The following is a 21,053-nucleotide window of genomic DNA, read 5'->3' as shown; positions in this document are numbered from 1 at the left end:
TCAAACTACAAATCAATAGCAAGAAAGGCTATAGAGCATACACAAAATCATGGAAACTAAACAATACACTACTAAATGATGAATGGGTCAATGAAGAAATCAAGAAGGAAATCAAAAAACTTATAGAGTCAAATGATAATGAGAACACAACATACCAAAATCCCTGGGACATAATGAAGGCAGCCCTAGGAGGTAAATTTATAGCTTTAAGTGCCTATATTAAGAAATTAGAAAGGTCGCAAGTAAATGACCTAATGCTTCACCTTAAAGCCTTGGAAAAAGAAGATCAAGGCAAACCAAAAATCAGTAGATGGGAAGAAATAATAAAGATTAGGGCAGAAATTAATGAAATCGAAACAAAAAGTATCCAAAGAATTAATGAAACAAAGAGTTGGTTCTTTGAAAGGATAAACAAGATTGATAAACCCTTAGCAAATCTGACCAAAAGAAAGAGAGAAGAGACACAAATTAATAAAATTAGAGATGAAAACGGTAACATCACATTAGATGCCAGAGAAATTCAAAAACTCATAGCAACATACTATAAAAGCATCTACTTCATAAAGTATGAAAATCTGAAAGAAATGGATGATTTCCTTGATTTATATGACTTACCTAAATTAAATCAAAATGAGATTAATCACTTGAATATATCTATAAGAAGTATGGGGATCCAAACCATTATCAAAATTCTCCCAACTAAAAAAAGCACAGGCCCAGATGGATTCAGTGCTGAATTTTACCAGACCTTCAAGGAAAAGCTAACACCATTGTTTCTTAAGCTTTTCCATAAAATAGAAAAAGAAGGAATTCTAGAAAACTCCTTCTATGAAGCCAGCATCACCCTGATACCAAAACCAGGCAAAGATAGAACAAAAAAAGAAAATTACAGACCAATCTCCCTTATATACAAATCAATAACTGTAATACATTATATAAATGGATTGAAGGACCACAATCACATGATCATCTCATTAGACACAGAGAAAGCATTTGACAAAATCCAACATCCCTTCATCATAAAAGTCTTCCAGAGACTGGGAATTGAAGGAACATATCTCAATATAATAAAGACTATTTATGACAAGCCTACAGCCAACATATTACTAAATGGGGAAAAACTGGAAGCTTTTCCACTAAAATCAGGAACAAGACAAGGGTGTCCACAGTCTCCACTTTTATTTAATATAGTACTGGAAGTCTTAGCCTTAGCAATAAGGAAACAGACACACATAAAAGGGATACAAATTGGAAAGGAAGAGATCAAGTTATCATTATTTAAAGATGACATTCTATATATAAAGGACCCTAAAGACTCTAGTAGCAAACTGTTAGAGCTGATAAACACCTATAGCCATGTAGCAGGATATAAAATAAATACACAGAAATCAGTAGCCTTCATATATGCTAACAACAAACATACAGAGGATGAAATCAGAGAATCACTCCCATTCACAATTGCATCAAAAATAAATAAATAAATAAAAGATAAAGTACCTTGGAATAAACCTAACCAAGGAAGTTAAGAATCTCTACAATGAGAACTTCAAAACACTCGAGCAAGAATTTGCGGAAGACACTAGGAAGTGGAAAAACATCCCTTGTTCCTGGATTCAAAGAATCAATAGTATGAAAATGGAAATCTTACCAAAAGCAATCTACCCATTTAATGCAATCCCCTCAAAATTCCAAAGGCATTCTACATGGAAATAGAAAAAACAATCCAAAAATTCATTTGGAATCACAAAAGACCTCAAATATCTAAAATAATACTGAGCATCAAAAATAAGGCTGGTGGTATCACCACACCTGATTTTAACCTATACTACAGAGCCATAGTAGCAAAAACAGCATGGTACTGGCACAAAGGCAGACGTGTAGATCAATAGAACAGAATAGAGGACCCAGATGTAAGCCCAGGTAGCTATAGCCACCTGATATTTGATAAAAATGCCAAAAATACTCATTGGAGAAAAGACAGCCTCTTCAGCAAATGGTGTTGGGAAAACTGGATATATATCTGCAGAAGGATGAAAATAGATTCTTCTCTCTCGCCATGCACAATAATTAAGTCGAAATGGATTAAAGACCTTAACATCAGACCTGAAACTCTGAAACTTCTAGAGGAAAAAGTAGGCGAAACCCTTCAACATCTTGGTCTCGGCAAAGACTTTCTGAATACAACCCCAATTGCTCAGGCAATAAAAGCACAGATTAATCACTGGGACCTCATGAAATTACAAAGATTTTGTACTGCAAAGGACACAGTGAATAAAGCAAAGAGGCAACCTACCGAATGGGAAAAGTCTTCTCCAGCTTTATATCTGATAGAGGATTAATATCTAGGATATACAAAGAACTCAAAAAGTTAAATAATAAGGAAGCAAACAAGCCAATCAAAAAATGGGCTATGGAGCTAAATAGAGCATTCTCAAAGGAAGAAATATGAATGGCATATAAGCATCTAAAAAAATGTTCTACGGGCTGGAGAGATGGATTAGTGGTTAAGCGCTGGCCTGTGTAGCCTAAGGACCCCGGTTCGAGGCTCGGTTCCCCAGGTCCCACGTTAGCCAGATGCACAAGGGGGCGCACGCGTCTGGAGTTCGTTTGCAGTGGCTGGAAGCCCTGACACGCCCATTCTTTCTCTCCCTCTATCTGTCTTTCTCTCTGAGTCTGTCGCTCTCAAATAAATAAATAAATAAAAATTTAAAAAAAAAATGTTCTACATCACTAGTCATCAGGGAAATGCAGATTAAAACTACCTTGAGATTCCATTTCACTCCTGTCAGATTGGCCACCATCATGAAAACAAATGATCATAAATGTTGGTGGGGATCTGAAAAAAGAGGAACCCTTCTACACTGCTGGTGGGAATGCAATCTGGTCCAGGCATTGTGGAAAACAGTGTGGAGGTTCCTAAAACAGCTAAAGATTGATCTAACATATGACCCAGCTATAGCAATCCTAGGCATATATCCTAAGGACTCATCTCATTTCCTTAGAAGTACATGCTCAACCATGTTTATTGCTGCTCAATTTATAATAGATGGAAAATGGAATCAGCTTAGATGTCCCTCAACTGATGAGTGGATAATGAAGATGTGGCACATTTATACAATGGAGTTCTACTCAGTGGTAAGGAAAATTGAAGTTATGAAATTTGCAGAAAAATGGATGGACCTGGAAAGGATTATACTAAATGAGGTTATGGAGCTAAATAGAGTTTTCTCAAAGGAAGAAATATGAATGGCATTAAGCATCTAAAAAAATGTTCTGCATCCCTAGTCATCAGGGAAACGAAGATTAAAACTACATTGAGATTCCATCTCACTCCTGTCATATTGGCTACCATCACGAAAACAAATGATCATAAATGTTTGGCGGGGATGTGAAAAAAGAGGAACCCTTCCGGCTGGAGAGATGGCTTAGCGGTTAAGCACTTGCCTGTGAAGCCTAAGGACCCCGGTTCAAGGCTCGGTTCCCCAGGTCTCACGTTAGCCAGATGCACAAGGGGGCACACACGTCTGGAGTTCGTTTGCAGAGGCTGGAAGCCCTGGCGCACCCATTCTCTCTCTCTTCCCTCTATCTGTCTTTCTCTCTGTGTCTGTCACTCTCAAATAAAAAAAAATTAAAAAAAAAAAAGAGGAACCCTTCTACACTGTTGATGGGAATGCAATCTGGTCCAGCCATTGTGGAAATCACTGTGGAGGTTCCTAAAACAGCTAAAGATTGGTCTACCATATGACCCAGCTATAGCACTCCTAGGCATATATCCTAAGGACTCATCTCATATCCTTAGAAGTACATGCTCAACCACCATGTTTATTGCTGCTCATTTTATAACAGCTGGGAAATGGAACCAGCCTTGATGTCCCTCAACTGATGAGTGGATAATGAAGATATGGCACATTTATACAATGATGTTCTACTCAGCAGAATAGAAAAATGAAGTTATGAAATTTGCAGAAAAATGGATGGATCTGGAAAGGATTATACTAAGCAAGGTAATGCAGGCCCAGAATGCCAAGCGCCACATGTTCTCCCTCATATGTGGATCCTAGCTACAGATGATTGGGCTTCTGTGTGAGAAGGAAAAAACTCAGTAGCAGAGGCCAGTAATTTAAAAAGGAGATATAAAGGGAAGAGTAAGGAAGGTAGGAGGGTACTTAATAGGTTAATATTGTATATATGTAAGTAGAAGAGTAGATTAATAGGGGTGAAAAGGCCAAGTGAGGTCAGGGGAAGAGATTGAGTAAAGGAAAGGTGGAGGGAGGGCTAATCAAAATCTAAGAGGATGCAAATAAATCATATGGAATCCTCCAGTTTCAGACAATGGAAAACTCAGGAGCCATAGATTGTTGTTAGTAAATTTTCAGTGCCAGGGATGGGATACCTCCAGTGAGTTGTTGGTCAGGGAGGTCCATGATGCCCCCAAAACATTATAGGCCATTGCCAAGGCCCTTGGTTTCCCACCAGGAATTGATGGTAAGACCCTATTTCTAAAGACTCCACATACTTGGGCTGAAAGGTCACTGAGAAATCTTGCTGGAACTGAGCTGATAACCTCCATGTAGACCAGCTAACAGAAAGCTGGAAGAAGCCATTCTACATGTAGTTCAATGGGAGAAAGAGATACCACCAGTGAAGATACTCAACAGTGAACACTGCAAGCCTTATAATTGGCCAGCCAGGCCAAATGAGCCAACAGGTGCAATAGTGGCAGGTCTGTCATGGTGGAAACCAACTGCCCTCCAATTGGACTGGAGGCCTGTTCCATGGGTGGGGATGACATATCCCTGATACTGAAAACTTAAAACAAGGATAGTCATGAGCCCTAGGGGTGTAACATCTGCTGATGTCTGGATTAAGTGTATATACTATGCTTATCAAACTGCCCAGTAAGCACTTCTCTTAACATTCATATCCTTATATTAATGCTACTCTCACTTTGGGTAGAGAATCTTCTCTTTTCAGATGGCAGTGACGTTGGGACAACTCATAAGGTATCATAGTGCTGGAAAGAAGTGACTACAGTACCGAGTAACATCTCGATCACACCTTCCGAGGCTCAGGGTCTAATGTGGAAGAGATGGAGCAAAGAATGTAAGAGCCAAAAGAAGGGTAGGACTCCTTACAATGTGCTCCCTCCAGGCATAAAATGGCCTGGATATCCATGACCTCATAGTGCCTGACACTACCTACACAAGACCATCATAAGAGGAGGAAAAGATCATGACATCAAAATAAGAGAGACTTATTGAGATGGGGAGGGGATATGATGGAGAATGGAATTTTAAAGGGGATAGTGTGCGGGGGAGGTATTACCATAGGATTTTTTTTGGTTTTTCAAGGTAGGGTCTCACTCTGGTCCAGGCTGACCTGGAATTACCTCTATAGTCTCAGGGTGGCCTTGAACTCATGGCGATCCTCCTACCTCTGCCTCCCGAGTGCTGGGATTAAAGGCGTGTGCTACCACGCCCAGCATACCATAGAATATTTTTTATAATCATGGAAAATGTTAATAAAAATTGAGAAAAAATAAACAAATAAAAAATGGCCACTGTCACCCGTCCAAAAAAGAAAAGAAAAAGGAAAATGGAAGGCTCAGAAAGAATAAGAAATTATTTTCTCCAAGATTACAAAGAAGAGGTGGAATTTGAAGTCAGGTGGGTCTGTGTTTGGGAGCATCAGCTCTACTTCAACATCATTTCCTCCATGAAGTCTTTTGTTCCTCCCCCATCAACTAGGCCCACATCAGATTTGAGATCTCTTTCACCACACACTTATAATACAATGTAGGAGTTATTTAAGATTCCATGCCCTGAGGTATTATATAACATTTTGCCCAGCACAGGGTAACAAGCTGGTATTTATAGAATCAATGGATGTACACCTAGGTCATTTGTCTATAGTAATAAAAGCATGGACTTATTTTAGACAAAAAATAATAACAAGGATGTAAAAAACAACCTAAGACTGACTTCTTGTCTCCTCTTCTAGCCTGAGAGATGTCTATGATACAAATGTCCATGAGACAAGTGTTCAGCTTTGCCAGTGACTAGAGGAAACATAAAGCCCCCTGAGAGCCGGAACCTTCTCCTCCTCCTGGCCCAGCGGACAGCATCACAGCATTGTGGTTGAGTAAAAAGCTTGAAACTCTAACCATACACCAAACATTTTCCCCATGGGGTAAGAATCAGGAGCATGACAGAGGATGACTCAGGGAGAGGCCAGGGAAAGTGAGGGCTGCTGTGGTTTATCTTCTTTCTGGAATAGTCAGATCACCCTGTGCCTCAGAACTCCATGGAGACTGGAGCCTAACTTCTTCACTCTATTCATTTGTCCCCATAATTTTACTTTCTCTTCCTCCAGATATTGGATGACACTTCAGAGCACTTATGTCTGAACAACACCAGGAGGTCATGAGCAAGAGAAATGAGAGATTTGGACAGACATCCCTCCCTCAACTAAGTGGATAATAGTCCCAGTAGTCATAATAACCAGCAGTCTGCTGGGCATGTGTGGTATGCCAGGCACTGTGCTGAGAGCTGTAATGCACAGCACATGTTAACTCTCCCTTTTATTGAGGGTCCACCCTGTACCACCCACTATTCCAGGAGCCTTAGAAGCATTAGGTTCTCAGATCCTCACAACAACACCACGAGGTGAGTCCAATTTTTATAACCATCTTACAAACAAAAAATCTACAACTTCTCTAAGGCCAACCGAACTAGAAGTGGGAAAGAGGAGTTCAAGTCTGACCTCAGAACTCATTCATTTAACTATATAATCACTGGAAAATATTTCCTTTCCAAGTTCTTTGCTACAATCCCCATTCTTCCCACTGTCTAGATGACAAAGCTCAGTTGTAAGAATGTTAAGTGGCTGATGTTAAATATAGAAATAGTTAACTGAGGTAGGAAGAATGTGCCCCTATTCTTGTTCGAGAGCCTAGGCAACTTACACAGTATAATGCAGAGCTAAAGTTCTAGTAGGATATATACCAGAAAACATTATTTACAAATCATCACAAAAAGGAATTGTCAGGGCAATTTGCTAGCAGAGTCTATGAATGATTATTTGATTTTTGTCCATGCAGAATGACCTCTTCTTAGAATCTGCCACTATTACCTACCTACTGATTAAGACCCCCTCCAAGAAACTCATATAGGAGTCAAGCCAGCATGTATTATCACTGCACCTAATTTGTCTCCTTGACACTCCTTTCAGAGTGTAGAAAACAGCTCAAGGACCAGGGCACAGGAGCTCTCTATGCTCTGCCTACTGTCCATACACTGAGACCCAGAAGCATTGATGTTAATGAAATGCCCCATGTGTATACTGCCTTTCTTCTAATATCCATTTCCTTGGACTGTTTAAGAATAAAGGGCTTGAGTCAGTGGCTCAATCTGTGAAAGGCTTGCTTACAAAGCATGAGGACCTCAGTTATATCTCCAAAACCCCTGTAAAAATGGCAGATGTGGTATCATGCACTGCAATCCTGTAACTGGGGAAGTGAAGGCCCTAGAGCTCACTGGCCAATAATTTGTGAGCATAATTTGTGAGCTCCAGGCCAGTGAGAGACCTTGTCTCAAAACAAGTGATGTTGTTCATGAATAATCTCACCCAAGATTGTCCTATATTCTCCACATATACACATACACTCATATACACATGCACCTGTACCATATATATACACATGATAAACAATGAAAAAGAATAAATGACTTTTACAGAGCATAAGGTAATCTAGTCTGAGTCTATAGTAATGTTAAGGACATGTGTGATTACTGTATGTTTGGCTAATGCCTGTTTTATGTCCTTAATCCAGACTAGAATGACAAAGTACAAGTTGCTTGCTTTTTGTCCCTTAGATAACCTTTGCCTTGGTTTCCCTCTAGGCATGTGGTTTGAGTTACCTTATACTAAAGCAGTGATTGAGGCTCAATATGCAACATGTCCATAGGAAACTTTTACAAAGGCTTACATATGGAAAACATTTGTGGCTTGATCTATCTCACCTATGGGAACAGGTAGGGTGTAATCAACAGCTCTGTTTCCCAGCTGCCAGACCACAAAAAGAGGCTCTTGCCTCCCTCCACAAGGTGTTTCCAATAAAATAGGCACATTTCCTTCATTAGAAATAAAATAAACACAGAATGATGATGTCATGACATTTCCCAGGAGGATAAAAGGAAAACAGTTTTCAAATGTTCTCCATGAGTTCCTCTAATCTGCTTCTGGGTGGGGCTGGCATGGGGAGGAAGGAAGAGTATTAACAAGGAAAGCAAGAAGAGCATCCCACCCTGTCCCATCACTAAGTCTGGTTACCCAGAGTAATATGTAGGGCAGTGTCTACATTGTAGACCATTATGACTTGAAGAGTCACAGAGTGCAACTTTCCTGTATGGTAGAGGAGTGCACCAAACCCCTAGGGGCTGAAAAACTTGACTGATTGACATAGCAGTCTGAACAGAACTGGATCTAGAACCTGCTCTATCTCTGGACCTGATTTCATTCCACTATATTTTTGGGACATTTTAGTCCACACAATCATCTTAACATTGAACATGAATCTACTCATGTGTGTTTGATATTTCAAGATAATTGTTCTCATCCCAGATTCGTGAATGAATCTCTCATGGAATTGAGAAATCACCAGCACTCAGGCTTTATTCTCTGCGATTTAATCTGATTTCAATCTGATTTAATTGAGCTGGTATAAAATTGCAGGATTGGTATTACTTTTACATTTTTATTTATGTATTTATTTGCAAGGAGAAAGAAAGTGAGTATAAGCATGCCAGAGCCTCTTGCTGCTACAAAGGAACTCCAGATGCATGTGCCACTTTGTGCATCTGGCTTTTCATGAGTGATGGGGAATTGAATCCTACACTGGCAGGTTAACTGCTGAGGCCCATTTACAGATTCAGGATTGGTATTCTTCAAAGCTCTATATATGGTCTTCATGGAATAGAGAGCCAGTATTTTAAGAAATATAAGAATGTAAATATATTTCCTTCCTTGCAGGAGCTCACAGGGAAAGGAACAAATCTGTAAGTGATCCCTGTTCTAGAATGCAAATATGCTCTTGATTGCCTCTCCTATCTATGGCCAGAGAGCTAACTTGGATAAATACTACTATTTTCCTACTTCAGCAAAGCTTACTCATCTTCCAGGCCTCTCTCTACTCACCTGTCCCCTATAAGACTTCTTTAACTAGACTCCAAATACAGGTGGATCACATACACCTTCTCTGGCACCAATAGCACACTCAGGATATAGGCCACCTGGCACCAAATTATATACTATTTCTATTGTAATGGTATAGGAACACTATGGTCATAGCTTCTTCCTTTCTAGTTCAAAGTATGGGCCAGCCACAATATTTTATCTTCTACAAATATTGCCACCAATATTCCCTGGAATTCTATAGTACTGGTATTAACTCACTTATTGTACAGATTAGAAAATTTAAGCTCATAGATGTCAAGTTTTGCTCCAGACTAAATAGTTGGTAGGGGCATTAATTCAGATCTGTATGTCTCCAAAGTGCTTCCTAATGTGTCATTTTTATCAAAACAATATTTTATTATAAAATGTATCACTATTACACTATTTTGTAAGCTTTTTAATGTTTATTCTCTCATTTGATTTTTACATAGACTCATTATTCACTCTAGCTGACAAGTCAGGGTATAAAGTCTGGAAAAATTAAGTAAAATGTTCAAGGTCTCATACCTTATTGAAGAACCCATGTACTCTGTGTGGGTCCAAGTGCAAGGCCACTTCCACTGGTCATAAATGCCATGTGCTGAAGTTTGTTCCTCATTGGTCTCCAAATCCACAGAGAGTCTAGACTCTCCATGACTGTATCTCTCCTGCCGACCCCAGCTATGCAGCCTGCTCCTCAGTTCATTGATTTTCCAAGGAGTAACTGTCTTCTAATAAGGCATCTCAGCCCTGAGGACTTACAGAACAAACCCAGCAATTCTTTGGGGCTTGGAAAGAACTGCTGAGGAGGCCAGGCTATGGGTTGTTTTTAGTGCCACAACTAAGTCACTGTTTTGGAAAAATAAAAACAAGAAGCGTTCTAGTCAGTGTCTTTAGAGGAATGGTCCCAAGTTACACATATAACTAACAACAAAAAAAAAGTGAGTTGGGTTTATGACAGAGATGGACCAATGGGTACCAGTAGGAGAGAGACAAATTCTACCCACTCCTTTCAGAGTCTGCAGTTTGAATCCCAGTTATCTGCCCATGACACAGCATTACCTTTTTATTTAGTAATTCCAACTCAATTTCCAAAGGATTCACAGTGGTTTACAACCTAAATGGATAGAATGGGCAATGATAAAATATAAACAAAAATGTCAACTAAGGCTGGGGAAAAACTAAATTTAAAAGTCACATACAAAGAAAACCAGTCTTAGTCAGAAAGGGAGCCACGCTAAAGCCCAGAAAACTGTAGCATGTTTAAAATAGACTTTGGATGCATATGGTTCCATTAATAAGATCCCTGAAAGCTCAGTGACTCCTGTGGGGGTTTCTTCTCTTCTGGGTATTGATCCAGAAGGATGATGAAAAGCAATGAAATTATAAAATTTATTCATAGGATGTGGTCAGCACATAATATTTACACATCCTTGGTTAAACGGGATGTGGATTTTCAAGTCTAATGTTGCCAAAAAATCAATTTTTTGCATAATAGAAATTTATTTCAACAATAAGTCTGAATCATGATCATTCATTCATTTAGCAAGGCTTTTGACATTAAGTAGTCTTCCAGGAACTGTGCAATACACTGGAATTGCAAGGACAAATGGGTTTGGGACCATTTCCCATAGGGCATTCTTCTCTAGAGGACCATACAGGCTTGTGAATATTTAATCAGCAAGCATGGAACAAAGTGGAAGCAGAGAGGTATACACACAGTGCTGTAGAAGCAGAGGTGAATGGAACTGCTTCACGAAGACTGGCAAGTGTGCCTTCACTTCTAATTAACACACGTTTAGTTACACAGGCACAAAGGTTCTGCATTGAAGGCACCATCCCTAATCAAGTGGTCACAGAAACTTACAGAACACAAACTTTTGTGACTTGCTAAATAGGCCCATGTTTATGATGTGATTGTGTAGAAAAATGATGCAAAGAGCAGCTATGATGCTGACCAGGGTGAAAGGATAAAATATGAAGAAATTCTGCAGTAAATAATGTGTAATATCCACGTAAATGAGACTAACTTCTTGGCATAACATAGTCAAGTTATTTTTGGCAGTCATTTATGTGAAAAGGGGCCTTTGAAGATTAAAATCAAATTTCTAGGAGGCTGGAGAGAGATGGCTTAGTGGGTAAGGTGCTTGCCTGAAAACCCTAACAACCCAGTTTGATTGCCCAGTACCCATGTAAAGCCAGATGCTCAAAGTGGCACATGCATCTGGAGTTCATTTGCAGGGGCTGGAGACCCTGGTTCACCCATTCTCTCTGTCTCTCTTCTCTCTCTCTCTCTCTGCTTGCAAATAAATTTTAAAAAAGTTAAAGTTCTGGAAGACTCCTATGATCACAATTAAAACACAAATATTTCAGCCTCAAAGATATTAAAAGTAATGTGCCAGGCATGGTGGTGCATGCCTTTAATCCCAGCACTTGGGAGGCAGAGGTAGGAGGATTTCCACATGAGACTCCATCATGAATTCCAGGTCAGCCTGGGCTAGAGTGAGACCCTAACTCGAAAAACAACAACAGAAAAAACAGTAATGGGTTTATCTCCCAATGATCTGTACCAAAAACTAAAAGGCAATGACCACTGACCTTTGCATAACTTAAAAGTTGAGTGTTCACCTCTGGCTGGTTTGGATTAAAATTACATTAGTGTAGACTGAGAAGCAAGTAAAATGCTTGCTTTACAAGCATGAGGACCTGAGTGTAGATCCACAGCACTCAAGTAAAGTTCTGGGTGTGGTGGCATTACTCATCATTCCAGCACTGGGGAGTCAGAGACAGGGAATCCCTGGGACTCACTGGCTAGTCTAGCTGAATTGGACTTGGTAAGCTCTGGCTTCAATGAGAGAGCCTGTCTCATAGAATAAGATGGTGAGCAACTAAGGAAGACCCCTGCCCACTATCAACCGTTGGCCTGTACATATGCAAACATGCACCCACATGTATGCACGCACACACGCATACCACACATGCATATATACCCCAAAGTAAAAGGCTAATGACATAAAAATATATATCTGTCCTGCTTTATCTTTGGGGAAGATGTCACATGCATCATTCCTGGTGAGTATGTGAAACAACATATGGTATTTTCTTCTTTATATGGATACCTGTGATAAAGTCTAATTTATACATTAGGTACAATAAGATATTAACAATAACTAATGACAAATAAAGGACATTTCTGAGTAAGATGGGGCAGTAGAAGCCATGTCTAAGGGTTAGTTTCAGTGAAGCAGAGGGACCACATCATATGTACCATCATCATGACTGACTTGACACTTGCTCATTATGCCAGGGGACTTTTCTCCATGACCCCGCTAAGCACCCACCACAGAAGACTGCAGTGTCACCGAATAGGTCACACCTGGCTGGTTTCCAGCACAGAAAGTCCCAGCTTTAAAGGTGCTTCCCCTATGTAACAATATACAAAAGCCAGCCCACAATTGCAGCTCCAGGAATCTTAGGGAAACCCCTCTTCTACTGTAGAATAAACATGAAGTACAGACTGGATCACAGTATGTGGCAAGAGTGGGACGACAATGCTGAGAATGGGAAACCCACATGGAAACCTGCCAGCTAGGGAAGCAACTCCCCCTCCTCAGCCTTCCCAGGTAGAGTTGTTAGTGAGCTCAGTGCTGTGCAGCCCAGCACTTTGCTAGAACCATAGATATTCAGGGTCCACCACATCCCTTCAGACCCCTACTGTGGAATGTTCACTCCCTTTCTCAAACAGGACTGGATTATATCTGGCCAAGGAGACAATGGGACCCAGGCCAGGAAACTCCAGTAGGAACAAGTCTATGCCTATGGAAGTCCCTTGAGTGCACGGACTTAGTTTGATTGAAATAATGGGCTACCAGCCCACTCCCCTTCCTGTGCGGACAGGTACAGAGGACAGTTCTGGGGAATGGAATCACAGCATCCCACTGAGGGAAAAATTCCACCAGTATTTTCTATTTCAGGCTACTGCCTTTGTGTATGTAGGTGTGCTTTCTTATTTGTTGATTTCTATGCATATTTTGCTTTATGAGGAGGGTCTTTTGTTTTAATCTGTTTTGTCTTCATTTTTCTTTTTAAAATATTTGGTAGTATGGTTTCTTTTTTATTTTTGGTTTCATGTTTTAATTGTTATTGTTTTCCCAATGCAAAATATCTTAATAGGTTTTCAAATATACAGGTATTAAGATTATCTAAATATTATTTATAAAAGTCACATTAGATGATCTATAAAAAACACAAATCACATTGACAATAACCTTACAATCTTAGAATAGCCACCCCCAATACATAGTACAAATTATAAACATACAAAAAAGAGAAAACTAAAGACATTATTTAGATGTTGAAATTATATTAATCACACCAAGTAAATTCAATCATAAAGTACACGGAATTCAGCACTGCTACTTAAGTCACAAGTAACACTTTTAGGGGGATTTCACATGCTCCTGTGAATCATCCAGCACAGGCCCCATGGTAAAGTGTCTGGGCACACCTTTTCATTTGTTTGTGGGTGCAACCTGCGCTCCACTTCAGACTATCTTATGCCACTGTTCAACAGTTTCTCTACAAATGAACACCCAGCCAAAGTGAAACCCCAATGACAAAATTAAAAACCAAAGCTTCTAAGTAGATAGTGATTTAATTGTACAAATATCATCTTCTCTTAATTTACATATTGACAAAATGAAAAAGTGGCTCCAACCTTACTACAATAGGAACAAGCATTTTTAAAAATATTTTGTATATTTATTTATTTGAGAGAGAGAGAAAAAAAAAACAGAAGGAGAGAGAGAATAGGTGCATCAGGGCCTCTAGCCACTGCAAAATGAACTACAGGTGAGTGTACCACCTTGTGAATCTGGCTTTTTACGTGGGTACTAGGGAACAGAACCTGGTTCCTTTGGCTTTTCTGGCAAGTGCCTTAACTGCTAAGCTACCTTTCCAGGCAGGAAAAATCATTTTAAATTATAATTACTCAGAAGTCAAAGAGTAATTTTATACTCATCACCAAATTTAAAATACCATGGATTTGAAGATTGAGGCCCAAAGTATTTGAGCTAAATTATATAACACAAATGTCCAGTTAGTTTGCCTGTGAACATGTAATGGGATGGTTTTCACAGTCATGTTAGTCACTATACAAAGGGGCAGTCTAAATACATTTACTTTTACTACTAGGAAAAGGGAGAAATTAAAGGCTGTTTTATGCCATCTATTACTGGCCAACTCAAAAGCCAAATAGCAGTGAGCAAAACAATTTCCTACCTCAAGTGATCTCAACTCAAGGTGACACATGGTATCTTTAAATTGTTTCCATACCCTACTTTATTCACTCCCTCAGGCCCTCCAGCAGGACAGGATGCAGGGAACTATCTAGGCCTTGAGTACTTAGTTCACAACTGTACTCTTGGGGTGAGGACTAAAGATGCCTGACATGTGATACAATTATTGAATGTTTTTGAGTGAACTAGAAGTAAGACACCTGCCACCAAACGAGATTATCCTTGTGCTCACAAAACATTAACAGGTGGTTGCCATATCTTTAACTACTTGTAATTTTGTCCATTATTAAGCTACTGCTTTGACTTCTGTCTCGCTAGTATAGCCCTTCATGCCTGTCCCACTCTTCTTTCTTTCTTTCTTTTTTAACTTTTTTTGTGTGTTTGATGTGTTTGTGTGTGTTTGAGTGCATGTTCATGTGTGTGAGTGTGGGTGTGTACATGCCAGCCACAGCCCCCATATGGCAGGATAACTTTTGGTGTCACCCCTCAGCTTCCACCTCATTATGAGGCAGGGTCACTTTTGTTCTCACTGGACTTTACTGCTGCACTCATCAGTTCAGCTGGTCCATGAGCTAGGAAATTCTCCCTTCTCCAGCTCCAGTCTCACTCTCAGCTTGCTAGGATTATAGGTGTCCACTGGGCTTCTAGATTTTATGTGAAGACTAGAGATCCTAACTTGGGTACTCAGACTTTTGGATTTTATGTGAATCCTGGGGATCCTAGCTTGGGTCCTCAGACTTGAGCAGCAAGCACTTTATCCACTGAGCCATCTCCCTATCCTCCACGTTGCTCACTTTTCTACACCTACACAAAAATCTCTGCTACATTTATACATCTATAATAATCACTCTCCTCCAAATTATATTCTTTCCTATTCACTTATAGTTTACCTTTCTTCTTATCCACATATCTTCTTCATTTCATTAAACCCTTTACTCTAAAGAAATAGGAAGATTTTTGGATTATATGTCTTCACCACTCTCTTCACTTTGTCTCTAGTGAAAGCTTTCACATCTCTCCCTACTTGTTGCTTTTTTGCCTTTAAAATCCCCCCTTTTATTTATGTTCACCTCCTCTGCTTTCCATCTGCCAAACTAATACTAACTACGAGAACTGCCAGGTTTTCTTCTTCTTTCCACTCATACGCACAGACTAACATATTAGTCATACGCATAGACTAACATATGGTGCTATCTGCACCCATTTACTCTCTAATACAATTCTTATTAAAGAGCTGATTTTAATGTAGCTAACTCTTATGGAATCATCATAGTAGGTTTGCCCCTGTATAATGACAAAATAAGGAAAATTACAGGACTTAATACACACTTTTTAGTAATAACTCTGAATATTAATGTCCTAAATTCTCCAATCAAAAGATACATAGTAGCAGATTGGATTAGAATACAGGAAACATCTTATTTTTCTGCCTGTAAGAAACATACCTCACTATCAAATATAATGACTCTCTTAGCATGAGAAAAAAAATATTCCCAGCCAATGGAACCAAGAAACAAAAATAGGCAAGGCTATTTTAAAATCTAACAAAAAATACTTCAACCAAAACTACTTAGAAGAAATTAAAAGTTGATTCCATGCTAATGAAGACAACATTCCATCAAGACCACATTCCAATCCTAAGCCAATACACACCAAACAAAAGTAAAGCCAACTTTATAAAACAAATGCTATAAAATAGAAAGTCACAGATTAATCCAAACATAGTAGTAGTGTACTACCCCACTCTCACCAATAGATAGGTCATCCAGACAAAAATAGAGAAATCTATCAACCTTTAAAAGAGAACTGAAACCAATGCTTCTCAAATTACTCTGTAAGACAGAAAAGGAAGGATTGCTTCTTGTAGCAGACAGCTTCATGTTTGCTGAGATGACCTTCCAGACCAGGCACAGTTATGGAGGAAGGGATGTTTATTGAAGCTTACAGATCCAGGGGAAGTTCCATAATGGTAGAAGAAGCTGGCCTGCCTTCACAGGCCCAAGCAGACAGAGAGAAAAACAAGCCCCAAAGCCAAAAGCCACACAACACACTTTTGGAACTCCACTTTGCATATCTTTAGATTGAAATCTGAAACCCTCCACCATACCTTAATATTCACAAAGTGATACTGCCTCCAGCCAGGTAGCTAAAGATGCAAACTACCAACAAATAAACAACTGAATATATTGGGGACCATCTATTCAATTCAAACCACCACATTTCTGTAGTCTTTTTGTAGATCCAGTTATATCCTAGTGACTGCATAGGCTGGGCTCAGGAAGGAAGCAAGGTTCTCTGTGCACTAGGCTAACCCAGTGAGGTTCTAGTGCATGGTGGTACACTTTAGTGGCCTCTCTGTGGGATGCTAAGCAAGGGCCCATGCCTGGAGTTCATGGAGCAGAATTTCACTGCTCTGTCATCCTAAATGCTCTACAAACAGGCCCTCTGATATGCTTTTCTCAGACAGTGTCTTTTTGCTCCTGCCTCTATAATCATGGCTTTCCTTTGGCCTCAAAAGAGAATTTTGTGGATCCTTTCCTATAAGAAAAATCCATTTTCTATTCCATAATAACTATTGGAACTATTATCCCGAGTCTTTAATAGTTCTTTCCATACTGTCTGTATGTTAAGCAGCCAATTTTCAAATTTTCTATAATTCAACACAACCATATTTCATGTTTTCACATTTTGTAATGCTTGAAATTGGGAATAAATCCTATATCCATATATTAATTCTTTGTCAGATGTAAAGCTTTCTCCAAGTAAAGATTTCTCCCTGTCTGTAGGCTGTCTCTTCACTTAGTTGACAAATGTTTTCTTTAATATACAGAAGTGCTTTAGTTTCATGAAGCTGCATTTATCAATTGTTGGCCTTATTTCCTAAGCCTCAGTGTTTTATTCATAAAGTTCATACTTGTTTATATTTCTTGAATAGTTTTCCCTACTTTTTCTTCTAGCAGTTTTGGGATTTCAGGTCTAACATACAGGTCTTCAATCCATTTGGAATTGATTTTTGTGTACAGTGATAGATAAGGATCTAGGTTAATTCATCTGCATGTGGATATCTAGTCTTCACCATTTGTTAAAGAGTCCTTTCCCTTTAAGTATTTTCAACATTTTTGTCAAGACTCAGGTAGCTATAGCTTAACAGATTAATTTAATAGTTTTTCCATCAGTCTGCAGGTCTATTTTTGTGCCAATATTATACTGTTTTTGATATGACAGCTCTGTGATATAGCTTGAAATTATGTGTGGTGAAAACTCATGATATAGTTTTTTTGCTCATGCTTACTTTGAGTAGCCAATGAAATTTAAGATTTTTTTTTTTTTTACTGATGTGAAAACTGTCATTAGAATTTTGTTTGGGGTGGCATTGAATCTTTAAATTGCTCTAGATAAGATCTCCATTTCCCCTATATTAATTCTTCCAGCCCATAAGTTTGGGAGATCTTCTAATATATATATTTTTTAATTTTTTTATTTATTTATTTGAGAGTGACAGACACACAGAGAAAGACAGATAGAGGGAGAGAGAGAAAATGGGCGCACCAGGGCTTCCAGTCTCTGCAAACGAACTCCAGACGCGTGCGCCCCCTTGTGCATCTGGCTAACGTGGGTCCTGGGGAACCGAGCCTCGAACCGGGGTCCTTAGGCTTCACAGGCAAACGCTTAACAGCTAAGCCAACTCTCCAGCCCTTCTAATATATTTTTTAATTTCTCTTTTGAGAGTTCTATAGTTTTCATTATAAAGGTTGCTCACTTACTTGGTTAGGTGTGTTCCTAGAGGCTTTTTGAGGTAATTATAAATGGAGTTGTTCCCTTGATTTATTCCTTACCAGGTTTTGTTTTGTTTTAAATTTGGCATATAAGAAAGCAACAGATTTTTCTATCAATTTTATAACTTGCCATATTGCCCAAGGTGTTTATCAGTTCTAAGAATGTTCCGGTGGAGTTTTTAGAGTCTCTTATATACAGAACCATTATAAACTGCAAATAAGTGTACTTTGACTTCTTTTCCTATTGTGTCACCTTTATTTGCTTCTCTTTTCTTATTGATATAGCTATGACATCTAGCACTATGTTAAATAAAAATGGAGAAAGTGCATTCAATTTGTTACATTTTATCAGAGATATATACTAAATATAAGCAATGTGTCAACCTAACATGAGGACTTTTACCATCTTTTTGACCTTATTTTTGTGTGTAAAATATGTGAATCAAATAATTTCAGTAATTTGTTCAGATTGAAAAAACATTCATAACACCTAAAGATATACTGTCATTAGTATTATGCACTGTGGAAACTGCCTATATGGTTCATACCATCTTGCAGCTTTAGAAACAACATATGTTGTACTGATCTATAGTTGTTTTTTTTTATTTTAACTTGGTTTTAAAAGCTTATTGGTTTTATCCATTTAAGACCTGATAAAGAAAATCAGATATCACATCATATGTGATTTAGAGCTTGGTTTACATAGGGCTGATCACCAAATGCCACTGGCAGTAAGGCAGACCCAATAATTAATGATCCACATCCATTCTCATTGGATAGTAGTTCTTTCAAATTACTTGTTAAATAAGCTTATTATATTCCTCCAATCATCTAATTTTGGCCACAAATTAATTTATTCTTGTTGGCAGTCATTAAATGAAATGATATTATTGTAAGAAAGTCATTTCAAAGAATTTTGTTCAAAATCTTTCCTGAGGCTATCAGTATAATTTCCATCCACCTTTTGTGCATTGCCTTATACAGTGTTGCATCCTCAGGTCAGATCATCTGAAAGGGGACTAAAATAAAATCACCAACCATCAAACAACACTGTTCACATTTCTTCTAGGCATGAATGATGAAAATGGATGAAACAACTAGATTGGCCATTGCTTTATTTCCAAATTAAGTTGACCACCATCTTTCTCTGCACTCTGATGTAATAAGATTTCTCTGTATAACTGTGTAATTCCAAGGCTGAAATTTATTAAACATTTAGTCTTGCTCTTATAAGCCTTATGGAAATCTAAGCTGAGTTAGTCAGAGATTTTTATACAACTGATCATTAATAATTTTTGAACTTTGGATAGCTATGTATGAGTCCAAGTTGATTTGCAATCTACACCAGCTACATAAATAAATCTTCCAGGAGGTTTTAAAATTCAAGGAGAGATAGGCCCCATTATTGGTTAAACTGTAGCCCTATGCCTACAGCTTAGTACAGCAGGGCTCTCTCAATCTGTTGCAATGACTGTTTTGAAATACATGGTTCATTTAGTTCTGGTTTCCAGGCAATTCAACAAAGGGTTTGGGCTAGAAAATTGCAAAAATTTATGATTTCTTACCAAGGAATGAAACGTGATGCAGTAGAACAAACTGCAGACATTTAACACCAGATGTCAGTGTAAAATGAGAAAATTGTGGTCCTTCATGGTTATCTGACCCATGACCTAAAAATCCCACCACAAAGTCTGTAAGTCATCATCACTTCTAGATTCTTCCACTGTTAAACACATGCCTATGTATTAACATAAAATAATTCTAAATCATTATTATAGATTATGCAGATCTTGAGACATTTGTGTACAATTTTTTATAAAATCATTATTACATGCTTCCTGATTTGTTATCTTTTGTAATGATTTTTTAAAATATTTAATTTACTTATTTGACAGAGAAAGAAGGAGGGAGAATGAGCATGCCAGGGTCTCTAGCCACTGCAAACGAACTCCAGACGCATGTGCCTCCTTGTGCATCTGGCTAATGTGAGTCCTGGGGAATTGAGTCTGGGTCCTTTGGCTTTGCAGGCAAACACCTTAACCACTAAGCCATTCATCCAGCCCTGTAGTGATTTTTTAAAGTCATTTGAGGCATGTTCACTTCCCTTGTCTGTATGCAAGGTACTAATTTCACAAGATGATAAAGAGATGGAAGGGAAGAAATTTAGCTTATCTACATTGAGAGGGAAAGAAAATACCAAAAACATACATTTCAAAACACTGTTATCGCTCCTCTAGACCTGCACACTTGAGAAGTGAAGTGAGTGATTTTGAAGGACAGGCTGTTTTAGAAAACCTCTATCTGTAAGGGGAAAATGATATAGGACGAGAGCATGAGGGGAGACTCTCTGGATTTGGTGTCAGAACTTTCTGTGGGATATCAAGAAGTTAAGTATTTCATCTCTCCATGCCTTAGTTTCCTCTTCCTGGAAACAGGTTTAACATATATGTCTTGGCCATCTTACAGGGTTGTAGTTAAGACCCAAAGAATATAGTCCATGTAAGAGTTATGGATAATCTGCAAAGCAGTCTGTAACTATGAAAAATGTTTCTCAAGTTTTATTGTTAGAATACTGATGAGACCCAAAGAATTTTTTGTAAGTTACAGACAAAGTAGAAATCCAATAAAATGGCCTATTCTTACTGTACAGGGATATTTTACATTTATATTTATATATTTTTGTATTTTAAATAGTGGCAAAGAAAGAAAGGTGTGGATAAAGCTTAGTGAATCATTAACAGGAAATGATATATGTGTTCAACTCTCT

The sequence above is a fragment of the Jaculus jaculus genome, chromosome 8, assembly GCF_020740685.1.
Source record: "Jaculus jaculus isolate mJacJac1 chromosome 8, mJacJac1.mat.Y.cur, whole genome shotgun sequence".
NCBI lineage: Eukaryota > Metazoa > Chordata > Mammalia > Rodentia > Dipodidae > Jaculus > Jaculus jaculus.
Note: the sequence above shows the minus strand (reverse complement) of the source record.